This window comes from Pristis pectinata, chromosome 1 (genome assembly GCF_009764475.1).
Source record: "Pristis pectinata isolate sPriPec2 chromosome 1, sPriPec2.1.pri, whole genome shotgun sequence".
Lineage (NCBI taxonomy): Eukaryota > Metazoa > Chordata > Chondrichthyes > Rhinopristiformes > Pristidae > Pristis > Pristis pectinata.
In genome coordinates this window covers 138,210,994-138,225,838 of record NC_067405.1, presented here as the reverse complement: position 1 = coordinate 138,225,838, position 14,845 = coordinate 138,210,994, and the positions used below count along the sequence as shown (strand labels likewise).

The following is a 14,845-nucleotide window of genomic DNA, read 5'->3' as shown; positions in this document are numbered from 1 at the left end:
GCTCTACCATAACAGTCTTGAGGTGAGATATAAATTTCTTGCTTTGTTTTGGTTATTGCAGGCTGAGATGTTTCTTTGATGTTGCCTTGCTGTTGCTGTGGGTGGCCTTTTTGCTCTCCATCCTCTTTTCCTGCAGACATTTTCCTTCACCAGGTTCCTGGAACACTTTAGTTGTCTCCTGATACAACGTAAGATTTGTTAGATCCCTACTGCCAGTTCTTATGTAGTCTCTTCTTGTCACTTCCAGTCCTGGGCACATCATCTCAGTTTCCTTTCATGTTGTGATGTTAATGTCCAGCTCTGGTGCTGGTTGGATAATTGTTCGTATAAAGTTCTCCTTGGTGCTGAGAAGAATTGATTGATAATAATTGATTTATGAACTGCTTTGCCTTTGTGCGTCTGACCTCTTGTTCTCTAATCATTTGTCTGTCTTTGGTGCTGGGGAAGGTCCAGGAATTTAAAACAAAAACCTTACCCCATGTTTTTCTGGCTTCAAGTAAGGATTGTGAAGAGGAAGCAATGGAAAGGAAAGCTGAAGGAGAAAAATGAAATAATAGGCAGTGAATGATAGATGATCGTTCAAAAACTCCTCTGGTTCCACATCCAGGTTTATACCCACCTCTCCTGAGTCCTCCATTAACTGTGTTGTCAGAACATTTGTCTGAACTGTAGGCTTGGATAAGCTGAAATTTCCTCCCTTTTGGGGGAGTCTGAAGAAAGTGTCTTAGATCCTCAACATAATTTCTATTCTCTGGCCACTGATTGCCTTCCTGCCACAAACTGAACCAGATTGTTCACAGCTTTGTGTTCTATATGCATCTGAGCTGAGCTTTTAACCCCAAAAGCTCCCCATCATAAAAACTGCCTGCTTCTAGCTGTGTAATATCTGAGATATCACTGTTATCTCTGTGCTGGCTTTGCCTGTCTGCCCTTGAACCTCTCACCCATACTATATTTACTTCTTGACTCAACTGTTACACTGTTTCCTTGGTTCCCTCGTATCCTCCATTATCTACAGATTAAAGTTGATCCAATTCTTTCCACCAACACCCCTGTGCTAGCTGTCTGTCATGTGATAGCTGCTGATCCAGCAACATCTCATTTCCTGTAAAATTCTCAACCCATTACCTCAATCTTCCATAGCACAACCTCCTCCAGCCATGAAACCTCAAGAATCATGTGCACCATTCATCATCCTAAACAGTCATCCCCTCCAACACCAGCATACCACAGCTGCAATAGTTACCATCCACAAAATGTACTGCAGCTGCTGACCAAGGCCACTGCAACAGCATCTTCCAAACCCACCACCTCTACCACAGGAAGGAAAAGGGCAGCTGGTGCAGAAGAAAATCAGCACCTGCAGGTTCACTTCTAGGTTGCACACAACTTACAGATTTGGAAATAAGCCATTATCTCACTGCGGCTAAATCTTAAACTCCTGCCCAACTTCACTATAGCCCTTGATCAGAACCACTGCAGGGTTCAAGAAGATGAGTATTATTGCCAGTTAGGTGGTTGAAGGCGTGGTACAAAGGCTAGAACAAAAAGGAAGAGATGCAGGGAAGACCCTAATTAGAAGATATTTTAATAATCATTACTTTTATGGGACGTGGTTATCAGTGGCAAGTTGAGCCTCTCCATCACCAATAATGCTCATGTTGCCACTGATAACCACGTCCCATAAAGTAATAATGATTATTAAAATATCTTCTAATTAGGGTCTTCCCTGCATCTCTTCCTTTTTGTTCTAGCCTTTGTACCACGCCTTCAACCACCTAACTGGCAATAATACTCATCTTCTGAACCCTGCAGTGGTTCTGATCAAGGGCTATAGTGAAGTTGGGCAGGAGTTTAAGATTTAGCCGCAGTGAGATAATGGCTTATTTCCAAATCTGTAAGTTGTGTGCAACCTAGAAGTGAACCTGCAGGTGCTGATTTTCTTCTGCACCAGCTGCCCTTTTCCTTCCTGTGGTAGAGGTGGTGGGTTTGGAAGATGCTGTTGCAGTGGCCTTGGTCAGCAGCTGCAGTACATTTTGTGGATGGTAACTATTGCAGCTGTGGTATGCTGGTGTTGGAGGGGATGACTGTTTAGGATGATGAATGGTGCACATGATTCTTGAGGTTTCATGGCTGGAGGAGGTTGTGCTATGGAAGATTGAGGTAATGGGTTGAGAATTTTACAGGAAATGAGATGTTGCTGGATCAGCAGCTATCACATGACAGACAGCTAGCACAGGGGTGTTGGTGGAAAGAATTGGATCAACTTTAATCTGTAGATAATGGAGGATACGAGGGAACCAAGGAAACAGTGTAACAGTTGAGTCAAGAAGTAAATATAGTATGGGTGAGAGGTTCAAGGGCAGACAGGCAAAGCCAGCACAGAGATAACAGTGATATCTCAGATATTACACAGCTAGAAGCAGGCAGTTTTTATGATGGGGAGCTTTTGGGGTTAAAAGCTCAGCTCAGATGCATATAGAACACAAAGCTGTGAACAATCTGGTTCAGTTTGTGGCAGGAAGGCAATCAGTGGCCAGAGAATAGAAATTATGTTGAGGATCTAAGACACTTTCTTCGACTCCCCCAAAAGGGAGGAAATTTCAGCTTATCCAAGCCTACAGTTCAGACAAATGTTCTGACAACACAGTTAATGGAGGACTCAGGAGAGGTGGGTATAAACCTGGATGTGGAACCAGAGGAGTTTTTGAACGATCATCTATCATTCACTGCCTATTATTTCATTTTTCTCCTTCAGCTTTCCTTTCCATTGCTTCCTCTTCACAATCCTTACTTGAAGCCAAAAAACATGGGGTAAGGTTTTGTTTTAAATTCCTGGACCTTCCCCAGCACCAAAGACAGACAAATGATTAGAGAACAAGAGGTCAGACGCACAAAGCAAGCAGTTCATAAATCAATTATTATCAATCAATTCTTCTCAGCACCAAGGAGAACTTTATACGAACAATTATCCAACCAGCACCAGAGCTGGACATTAACATCACAACATGAAAGGAAACTGAGATGATGTGCCCAGGACTGGAAGTGACAAGAAGAGACTACATAAGAACTGGCAGTAGGGATCTAACAAATCTTACGTTGTATCAGGAGACAACTAAAGTGTTCCAGGAACCTGGTGAAGGAAAATGTCTGCAGGAAAAGAGGATGGAGAGCAAAAAGGCCACCCACACAGCAACAGCAAGGCAACATCAAAGAACATCTCAGCCTGCAATAACCAAAACAAAGCAAGAAATTATATCTCACCTCAAGACTGTTATGGTAGAGCAGGACAGGAAAGAAAAATGTTTTCTGTGCTCACCCAAATGCTACAAGTGTACGTATAGGGAACCAATGATCCTCTTGATACAATTCCACTAACAATGCAAAGGGCTTCATTTAAGCAGAATCAACATTTTACCAACAAGCCATTTAAAAGGAATGGTTTCATGTCTATTGCAGAAGCAAAGCCTAATATATCATAAGTAATTTAAACAACAGTAAGGTCTAAAGATTATTATCATTAGGCAGCATTGCTATTGCACCCTTCACTGAACTTGTACAGGCTCATGGAATCACAAAGAACTCTTTCAGCTTCAAATGATTCAGCAGAAAGTAGCCTATTCTTCATCATTAACCCCCAGTATGGATACAAGTTTCAGCTGCAGAAAACAAAAAGTTATGAATTTTGGTACCAACCTTCGTATGTACCATTCATGATACTAACACAGTCATCTGGTACTAGAAAAGGGGAATCCTCAAAAAGTTCCTGGATCTAGATTGAGAAAACACATCAGAACATTTAGATATTACATAACTGCTTCTTCATCTCATTTCACTTCTAAGGTTCTAATCTCAAATCTATCTCACCCCCATCGCCCCCCAAAATGATCCCCCATGGTGGAATATCAAAAACCAAGAGGGCATAGGTTTAAGGTGAGAGGAAGGAGTTTTAAAGGAGATTTCAGGGGAAATTTTTTTTTAAATTACGAAGAGTGATTGGTATCTGGAACCGCTGCTGATGGTGGAGTCGGATACAATCGCTACGAGAGGCATTTACACAGGCTCTTAAATAGGGAAGGCATAGAAGGATACACACCATTGTGGACAAGGGATTATTGTAGATGGGCGAAGAGGTTGGCACAGGTGTGGTGGGCCAAAGGGCTTGTTTCTGTGATGTACAACTGCAGGACTCCGAGGTTATTTTACATATCATAGTTGAGCCGGTTGAAAAAGAGCTCTCCAGCTTAATCCTACCTTCAACTGTTTGGTCAGAAACCTCCAGGTTATGGCTCTTCATGGGCACACCAGTACTGTTTAAACACGTTTTAGTGTTTCTGCCTCTACCAGCCCTCCAAGCAGTTAGTTCCACACCACCACCATTCTCTGAGTGAATATGTTTTTCTTATCTCCGCTTTAATTCTTCTACCAATTACTTTAAATCTATGTCTCTCTTCAACTGCTTCTGTTCCAAAGAAAATAACCCAGCTCACGTAATGTCTAAGCAGCACAGCACATATCCCATGCCTCAGCTAATAAATGAAACATTCCATATACCTTTTTAACCGCCACATTAATCAGTCTTGCTACCTTAAGGATATCTGTTCATACACTCCAGGGTCCTTCTGTTCTTCCATGCTACTTAGTACCCTGCCATTAACTTGCTATACCTCCCCAAATTCACCACACTTCACTGGATTAAATTCCAATTTTCTATTCATTCATTTTTCAGTATTTGGATATTGCTGGCAAGGGATTTATTTCCCCAACCCCAATTGCTCTCTGCTGCACAGAGACATACAGCATGGAAACAGGCCCTTCAGCCCATTGAGTCCATGCCAAGTGCTCATTTACACTAATTCCATTTTATTCTCTCCACATTTTCATCAACTCTCTTCCCCCCCACCACTTCTACCACTCACCTACCATCCTGCACATGGATGTAGGAGGAAAAAGGAGCATCTACCCTGTCAATGCCCCTTCATAATTTTATATACTCTTTATCATGTAGCCCCTCAACCTCTGATGCTCCAGAGAAAACAATGCAAGTTCATCCAACCTCGCCTTTTAGCTCATGTGCTCTAATCCAGGCAATGCCCTGGTGAGCCTCTCAGCACCCTTTACATCCTTCCTGTAATGTGGTAACCAGAACTGCACAAAATACTCCAAATGTGGCCTAACCAAAGTTTTTTTACAGCTGCAACATGACTTGCCAACTTTTATATTTAATGCCCTGACCAATGAAGACAAGCATGCCATATCCCTTCTTCACCACCCACCTGTTGCCACGGACTTGGACCCCAAGATCCCCTTGTACATCAATCCTCCTAAAAGTCATGCTATTTTCCTCTTGCATTTGACCTCCAAAAATGCACCACCTCACCCTTGTCCAGATTAAACTCCATCTGCCAATCCTCTGCCCAAATTTCCAGCTGATCTATATCCTGCTGTATCCTTTGAAACCTTCCTCACTCCACAATTCTACAAATTTCTGTCTCGCCTGCAAACTTACTAATCAGACCACCTATATTGCTCGCCCAATTCATTATTACAAGAGGTCCCAACACCGACCCTCGTGAAACACCGCTGATCACAGAACTCTGATCAGGATAACACCCTCCACCACTAGCACTTGCCTTAATTGCCATTTTTCTGTCCAATTAAGACCAGTCTGAAGCTTTCCTTCTCACTGTCAATCACGTGGTCAATTTTGCATCATATGCTAAGTTTTTCATCCTACACTAGATCTAAAGGCATTTGGATGTCACATTCAAACAACGCCCATCCTCCCTGCACCTCTCCCTGCCCCCACCACACCTTATTATGGAAAAACTGCAAACCACCCATCTAGCCTGCAAACTATGAATACCAAGCAGAGTGACCCTGGATACCAGTTGACCCAAGCCCTCCCTCTCCCCCCTCAAATGTAATCACAAGTTAAATATTGTGTCAGTTCTGCAACATCACTGATATGTCACAAGATCATACCTCCAATAGCAAAGCTTGTGCTTTCTGCTTGGGAAGCAGTCGTAGTCCTGCTGTGGCTTTCAGTACCACTGGGGTGGTATACCAGTGTGTTGAAGGTATTGTCTGCTTTGCCACATCCAGCAGTCCACGCACAGTCTCTGCACCCTAAAACACATGAGATTGCTTTAAACAACATTCCTTTTTCTGTCTGTTCCACACAAGCCACTTGAGTGCCAGAGTTAGTATCCAAGGCAAAGAAATTGATTCAGGCTGTCGCATAACAAATAAAGCCCTGTGGCAACACACTGCTGCCAATAACGATACCACTGTTCGCCTCTGCACAATGCCTTTTGTATCTCAAAGTTGTTTGTAATTTGTTAAAATGCAGTCATCTACAAGATGATGATAGAAACACCAGAGGGGTTACTGGTGCTCAAGTTAGACCTACATGTACGGCCACTGAAGCAACAGGCCAAATCCTAATTGTGGGCTGGCTTGCGCAATTCTGCCGACATATCGGATATCAAGTATCAAATGAGGCTGAAGGATTCTCTTCCTCCTCCTGCCCACCTGAAGCCCACCTTCCCCTCAGAAAAAAACAAGGCAAAGTAAAAGGGAACAGGAGCAAACATGCCCTAGTACACTGACATCACTTGGAACTCTTCCTCTTGGCGCAGCATTTAAAATACACAGCATTAGCCTTTAACCATAGTTACTACAGCAGGTGTAAAAAGGTCTGCCTTTCTTGCAAGTTAAAGAATTCAGATGTTCCAATCAAGTCATTAAGCATTCTGAAGAATCATATTTGAAACATATCTACATTACTGTTATTTCAATTACAGGTTTGCCCCACCCCTCCCCCTGGTTATGAACCTGACTTATAAACACCCGTACATTAAGAAGAAGCGTTCGGAGACTGGCGGGATGGATGGAGCTGCTGCGGGCTGGTGGCATCTTCTCCCGGGTGGGAACAGGGCATTTCCCTATGCATTCTCTCCCGAGCGGCAATAATCAGGGGCTGGGTCGAGCCAAGGAGACCTGGGAGCACCGAGCAGACTCGCTCAGTCACCGAGTCAGTGAAGCCGGCTGGCAGTCGCTTTCCCCGTGCCTGTTCGATGTCCGGTCACAGCTGTTCTGTGATCCTCTCCCACAAGGTTTTTTTTCATTTCTGACTTACAAACAGCTTGGGTAATGAACAGTCGTAACCTGGGGACTGCCTGTATACTATAAACATGCAAATGTGTACGGGTATAACTTGAAAGACAACTAAATAATTAGTTCCCTGTGAAGAAATGCAGTACCCACCTGTTCAGGGTCATCTACATAAGCTGACAGACCAGGTTTTACTGATTCAAAGATTTCACTGAACAATTGAGGGGGTTCTGTTTAAAGGAAAATACATCTATTACTAATTTGCACAACATAGTGAATTTTGTAGAAAGTCTTAATTTGGATATCCAACAAGAAGAGTTGCTTTTACATCTTATTACATCACTCAGACAGTTTCACGTGTGATGAATTAATCTTGAAATGGGGCAACGTGCAGTAAAAATATATTAGCAACTTTCTTTTAGGTTTAGTCACTAAATTAAATGTGGGCACACAAGTTGTAATTACTGCACCACTGCCTGCCCTGTCCTACTTATAAAATATAATTTAATAATGGAGACAGCACAGAAACTGGCCCTTTGGCCACTGCATCTACGCTGGCTGTCGTGCCCATCTCAACCAATCCCACTCACCTGCATTAATTCCATATCCCCCTCTGCCCTGCCATTCATGTACCCGTCTGGATGCCTCTTAAATGTTGTTACTGTTCCTGCCTCCACCACCTCCCCTGGCAGCTCATTCCAGACACCAACTACTCTGTGTGTGAAAATTTTACCCCTCAGATTCCCCTTAGAGCTCTTCCTCTCGTCTTACATCTGCACCCTCTAGTTTTAGACACCGCAGCCATGGGAAACAGACTCTGGCTATCTACCCTATCTATGCACCTCATTAATTTTATAGACATCTATCATGTCATCTCTCAGTCTCCTTTGCTTCAGGGAAGACAGACCTAACCTACCCAACCTCTCCTTATAACTTAGGTCATCCAATCCAGGCAACATCCTTGTGGATCTTTTCAGCACCCTCTCTAGCTCAAATCACATCCTTCCTGCAGTGCAGCAGCCAGAACTGCACACACTACTTCAAGTGTGGCCCAGCCAATCTTTTGTACAACTTTAACATTAACCCAAACTCTTCCACTCACTGCCTCAGCTGATGAAGCCAAGCATGCTATATGCATTCTTCACCACCTTGAGTACCTACGTTGGCACTTTCAGGGAACAATGTGCTTGTACCGCAAGGTGTATCTGTTCAACAACACTCCCTAGGGCTCTGCCATTCACCGTGTGTGCCCTGTTTCTGATTCGAATTCTCAAAATCCATTCACTTTGTACTTGCCCTGGTTAAATTCCATCCGCTAGTCCTTTGCCCACCTTCCCAGCTGTTCTATATCCTATTGTAACCTTAGAAAAACCTTCTTCACTGTCCACTATACCACCAATTTTGGTATCATTTGCAAACTTACTAACCATGACATCTACATCCTCTTCCAAGCCATTAATACACATAACAAACAAACAACAAGAGTTGTTAATTTGTTGTTTGTTGGGTAACAACAGAAATGTGCAGTTACCAGCTGTAAACACAAGCAGATTCAACTGTAGCAAATAAAATCATAGAAGACCAAATCAAATAAGCTAGTGTCTTCACTGAATACATTAATTGTACTCACCAGGACTCTTCTGACCAAAAGTGTAGATGTGAATGCGTGGTCCCCGTGCTTCCAGCATCAAATATGATTCCATAAAACACGTTGGATACGTTTCCAGAGCTTTAATCTTGAAGGCAATATGTCCTGATTTCCAATTCCATATTGAGGGTGATAATATCTATTTCTGACGATGAAATGCAAGCCAAGAACACAAGGAACACCAGAACCAAGAGCTTCCTTGAGGATTCCATCTTTTTACGGAGGAGTAAACAGTGGCATTGGAGGTGGAGATTACTTCTGGAATTTAATCTGACTTTATAAATCTGCAAGAACAATATTAGCAAAACATTTGTTGGCAAGCCCTCTCGCAAACAAAACATTCTACCTCCTCCGATACTTTGCATAAAGTGGGCAGAATGGAAGCTAGACCAATAATCAGCAGCTCCCCAGACATGGTCTTCTCCAAAAATTACATCTTACGAGAATGCTAAGTATAGTGACAGTATTCAATAATCCAGCTTGGTTTAGAATTCTGCCTAGCTCTACTCGAGTTTCAGCTACATGTAAATCCTCCGCTTTCAAATGATATTAACAATGACAAAACTTCCACTTTAAAATAGAAAAACTTTTTTACTCTCTCCTTAAAGAGAGAGTAACTGGAATGCCAGACTAATTCAAACTAAGAATTAGATTGAGCACTAAAATCTCATCCTTAGGATAAACATTGATTACAATTCAATGCTATCTTAGTGAGCAGCATAACTTAAGCTTGTTCAAGTTGCAAAATTTGTTTGCCTAGCTCAAATCCCAATCGTTAAAGATTACAAGGTTATTTGTTCTTATGCTTCGCAACCTTCTAACAACAAAAATACTCTATACAGAAGCAGCCTTGGAGTAAAATCCAAGGTACCCAGTTATCCCCAAGGATTCTGAGTGTTAGTTTGCTGCAGGGTGGACAGGAGTGATTTGATAGTGGAAACAGAAGCAGTCAATACATTCAAAAGCGAACTGGATAGGCACCTAAAGGAGAATAATTGGCAGGGCTAAGGGGAAAGGTGGGGGGTGGGGCGGAGCTAGGACTTTACAGCATTGAAACAGGCCCTTCAGCCCAACCCAAGATGTCTAGCCGAGCTAGCCCCATAACCCTGCGTTTGGCCCACATCCCTCTAAACCTTTTCTATCCATGTAACTGTCAATATCTTTTAAACATTGTAATTCTACTTTCCTCTACAGCTTCCTCTGACACCTCGTTCCATATGCTCATCACCCTCCATGTCCCTCAGGTCCTTTTGAATCTTTACCCTCTCACCTCAAATCTCTGCCTCAAATCTAAAAAAAATCTATACTAGAGTTTTAGACTCCCATACCTTGGGAAATGACTGTGACCATCCACCTTATCGACACCCCTCATGATCACTTCACTCCTTCCAAGCTCCAGGGGAAAAAGTCCCAGCCTATCCAGCCGCTCCTCATAACTCCTGATAACCTGATGAGGCTGCTTTGCAAGGAGCTGACACAGAGCATATGGGTCAAATGGCCTGCTTCTATAATTCAAATGACCCCAAACAGATTGTAATAAACTTGAAAAAAAACAAAAAGATAGCTGAGGGATTAGCACATTAGCTAGTAACAGAGGAATGAAGAGCAGACAACCAGACACCCACTTTCATAAAAGTGCTGACTCAGTGTGGTGAAAGTGATGCTTCAAAACTTTTCCAGTAAGCCCAAGACCAGAGTTCAAATCCCAACAGCTGTGGAATTTAGGTTTGGTTAATAATCTCCATATTAACCTGGAATTTTAACAATTACATGAAGCTACCAGATTGTTCTAGAAGCATCTATTTTACTAATGCCCTTGTGTCCTTCGGGTGCAGAACCTGATTCATCCAACATCCATCTAGAGACCCACAGCAAAAAGGTTGACTTTTAAATGTCCTCTGAAGTGACCCAACAAGCCACTCTGTTCAGGGCAATTGGGGATGGGCAGTACATGCTGCTTTGCCATGCTGATGCCCACACTGAAGACAAAAGTACACATTATTTACCTCACAGGTGGATAGGGTAGTTAAGAAAGCTTATGGGGTGTTAGCTTTCATAAATCGAGGGATCGAGTTTGAGCCATGAGGTAATGATGCAGCTCTTTAAAACTCTGGTTAGACCACACTTAGTACTCTAAGTCCAGTTCTGGTCGCCTCATTATAGGAAAGATGTGGAAGCGTTGGAAAGGGTGCAGAGGAGATTTACTAGGATGCTGCCTGGTTTAGAGAGTATGCATTATGAGGAGAGACTAAGGCTTTACTCTTTGGAGAGAAGGAGGATGAGAGGAGACATGATAGAGGTGTACAAAATATTATTAAGAGGAACAGATAGAGTGGACAGCCAGCGCCTCTTTCCCAGGGCACCAATGCTCAACACAAGAGGGCATGGCTTTAAAGTAATGGGTGGGAAGTTCAAGGGAGATATCAGAGGAAGGTTTTTTACCCAGAGAGTGGTTGGGGCATGGAATGCGCTGCCTGGGGCGGTGGTGGAGGCAGGTACATTGGTCAAATTTAAGAGATTACTAGATAAGCATAAGGAGGAATTTAAAATAAAGGGATATGTGGGAAGGAAGGGGTTACATAGTCTTAGGTGAGGTTTAAAGGTCGGCACAACATTGTGGGCCAAAGGGCCTGTATCGTGCTGTACTGTTCTATGTTCCATGTTCCATTATTAATGCATCTACACAAAAACATTCATTATTTCTCTCTATTTGCAGCAGAGTTGGTCTTGACTCTGGGTAACATTCTGCCTTCTGAGATCAACTTGGGAGTTTGGGTTACTGGAAAGATCAGGTCAAGTCAAGTTTATTGTCTTGTGCACCAGTATGGTGAGGTACAGGGACAATAAAAACTTGCAGCAGCATCACAGGCACATGGTACAGACAACACACAAACATTAATTATCCATAAATTATACAAGATAGTGAAGAGAGAAAAACTGTACAAAACAAGACACTAGTGCAAAAGAGCATACATTCAGAGATGTCCATGGTTGTGCAAGAGGTGTCCATAGTGTTCCATTGCTGAGGAAGGATTAGGGTTGTGCAGGTCGGTTCAAGAACCTGACGGTTCAAGATGCTAACACGGCACCATACTCACAAATAATCCATTCTCCATTATTTGAATTTACAAGCATTACTAAATAAACCAGGAGTTGACCTCAGGGATGCCATTACACAAGTAACACTATTTCGTTTGCAAGTTTATAAAATCATATTGATCTAGAAGCTTACAAACTTTAGCATGTTCAGAACCGTGACACCAGGATATCTGTACCCAATGACTGGAAAACTAAATGTTACATATGGCACTGTTTAGTCTGTTTATGACCCATGGCCCCGCTGTTTTCAAAGTGGTAACTCCAAATGTTTTAAACACAATTACAGATATATTGTAGTACTCTATCACATTTGGTTTTAACTTTAATAACGGTCTAAAAAGTTTTCAGCTTAACTTTAGACAAACCAAGCACATTGCGAAGGTCAGAGTGAAGAAACAGTGATGCAACAGGTAGTGCTGTTGCCTCACAGCTCCAGGGGGCTGGGTTCGATCTTGACCTCAGATGCTGTCTGTGAGAGTTTTCTCTGGGTCCTCAGATTTCCTTCCACATTCCAAAGATGTGCTGGAAGGTCTGAAGCGGGGTTTTGACCCAAAACTTTGGCAATTCCTTCCCCCCCACCCCCCATACAGATGATGCCCGACTCACTGAGTTCCTCCAGCAGACTGTTGCTCCAGGTTCAGTCTCTTGTGTCTCTGGAAGATTAATTGGCCACTGTAATCACCCACTGGTGTAGGCAAGTGGCAAAAGAATCAAAAAGGGAAAGTTGGTGGTCATGTAATAGAGAATAAGTTGCAGGGCTGCAGGGGAAATTAGACAAAGGCAACATGACTGTCGGGATTGCTCCCCTCTGAGCTAGCATGGATTCAATGGGGAGAGTGGCCTCCTTCTGTGTTGTAACAAGTATGTTATTGAGTAACCAGTGCCAACAATAGATAGATTTTAATCTTATCAACCCACAGAGACTCACTAGGTTCTCCCCTCCTCAAAAATAAAGTTCTGAAGATTCATCCCTTCTAAATCAGAATACTTTATTCCTCTACATTTCAATTTGTAGAAGTTTTCAAGGACAGGAAGAACTTATTTTTCTTTGCAAATAACTATAAAACACATTTCACCACACTGCACTAGAGTTTATCTATATAAATCCAGATTATTACTCAAAGCGGCAATAATCAGTTAATTGCAATGAAGACATGAGACTTGTTGGACCAGTCCATTGCCCGGGATCATTGCTACCCTCTCTGCATGTCTGGGTTAAATGGGAGGACCGATCTTGCTGGCCCACCACACCCATGAATCAAGGAGTAAGCTGTGAATGGCAATATGGCCTTGGTCAGGGTAATGCAGAGATCCAGTCCCCCCAAACACTCCTTAGAACCCCTGACCAAAGGTAAGCTGGGGGCAGAGCTTTGCCTTCTGTCAAAACCATCCTGAAGTTGAACAATTTTTAAATATCTAAGTCAAGTTCATTGTCATATTCACAAGTACATGTAATGCACAGGTGCAATGAAAAACTTATTTGCAGCAGTATCAGAGGCACGTAGCATCATATCAGCAGCATTCACAAGAAAAACATAAATTAAACACAATTTTTAAAAGAAAGGACACAATTAGAACAAAAAAAGTCCATTTTAGTGCAAAGTGATCATATACATTCTGAAACATTCAAAAACTTAAAAAACAGAAAATTCTGGAAAAGCTCAGCAGGTTGGGCAGCTTCTGTGGAAAGAGAAGCACGAATTAGGTCGAAGGTCCTTCATCTGAACTGAGGAGAGAAAACAAGTCGTCTAAACAGCAGAGGTGGGGAGGGAATGGGTGGGTCAAAGACAGTATCTGTAATAGGGTAAAATGACTCAGCCATTACAAGAACAGTCAAGCCTCTTTGGTCTGTGTAACGTTTTGCTAATGTTGTGAAGTCTGGGTGATGTTGTATGTTCTGGCCTATTGGGATGTACAAGCTAGAATATGCAAATGAAAGATAAGGAAAGAGAGAGGAAAGGCAAGCACAAATCTTTATTAGTTTACATGTATATCGAAACATACAGCGAAATGCATCTTTTGTTTAGAGTGTTCTGGGAGCAGCCCGCAAGTGTTGCCATGCTTCCGGCACCAACATAGCATGCCATAACTTACCTACCAATACGCAGACACAGGGAGAACGCACAAACTCCTTACAGACGGTGGCCAGAATTGAAACTGGGTCACTGCGCTGTAATAGTCTTACGCTAACCACTACACTACCACCCAGTTCTGATTCAAGAGCAAGTTATGTGAGTTGGAGGATTCAATATTGAGTCCTGCAGGGTGTAATGCGCTCAGATGAAACCGAGGTGTTGTTCTTCGAGCTTACGTTGGGCCTCGTTGTGACGGTGCAGGAGACCACAGACAGAGAGATCAGAGTGGAAGATGGATGGTGAATTAAAATGGCAGGTAACCAGAAGAATAGGGTCACTCCTGTGGATTGCCTTGTGGAGCACCTCTGGTCAGTCTATGGGAATGACCCTGAGCCTCTGATGTCATGCAACTGAGGACCTAAGAGTGCAGTTTAGGTCTGCAATTCACAAGAAAATATTTCCCACTGAAACTGCAACAAACTACTATTAGCAGAAGTTGATCAGCACTTGTGATTTACAAGCTAGAGTCTGCTGGAATGTACGCATTGAGCAAGCATTGATTCGCGATTGGTTGTGCTTTTCTCAAAGAGCCTTCTCTTATCCCTTGCTACATAAAGAACAGACATTTGATTGAAATACCAGAGAGCTGCCAGCTTTTAGGAGCATTACCACAACAAGATCACGAGACAAAGACGAAAAGAAGGGGACTAGAAAAACCGCACAATTATTTAATTCACATCTACTGGGGTTCTTTGGCCCAGAGTTCAGTTACATTGATGAAAAGATTAAGCCAAAACCAGGGCTCCTTCTTGTCCCAAAAATCTGAGTAAGCATGGTAAGATGTTCAGTGACTAGCATTCTTGCCTCAGTTAGAGAGAAATTCAGCAACCTCAAAGCAAACTTTGTG

General features: G+C 42.7%; 3 protein-coding genes across 3 annotated transcripts in view; 1 reads left to right on the top strand and 2 right to left on the bottom strand.

Moving 5' to 3' along the window:
• Window positions 1-14,845, bottom strand: part of aldh6a1 (aldehyde dehydrogenase 6 family, member A1) — a 97,288-nt gene that overhangs the window by 19,624 nt on the left and 62,819 nt on the right. The gene's annotated exons all lie outside the window — the stretch shown is intronic.
• The window catches only part of LOC127567495 (basal body-orientation factor 1-like), a 110,942-nt gene that overhangs the window by 57,214 nt on the left and 38,883 nt on the right, over window positions 1-14,845 (top strand). The window lies entirely within an intron of this gene.
• The window catches only part of entpd5a (ectonucleoside triphosphate diphosphohydrolase 5a), a 112,837-nt gene that overhangs the window by 95,121 nt on the left and 2,871 nt on the right, over window positions 1-14,845 (bottom strand).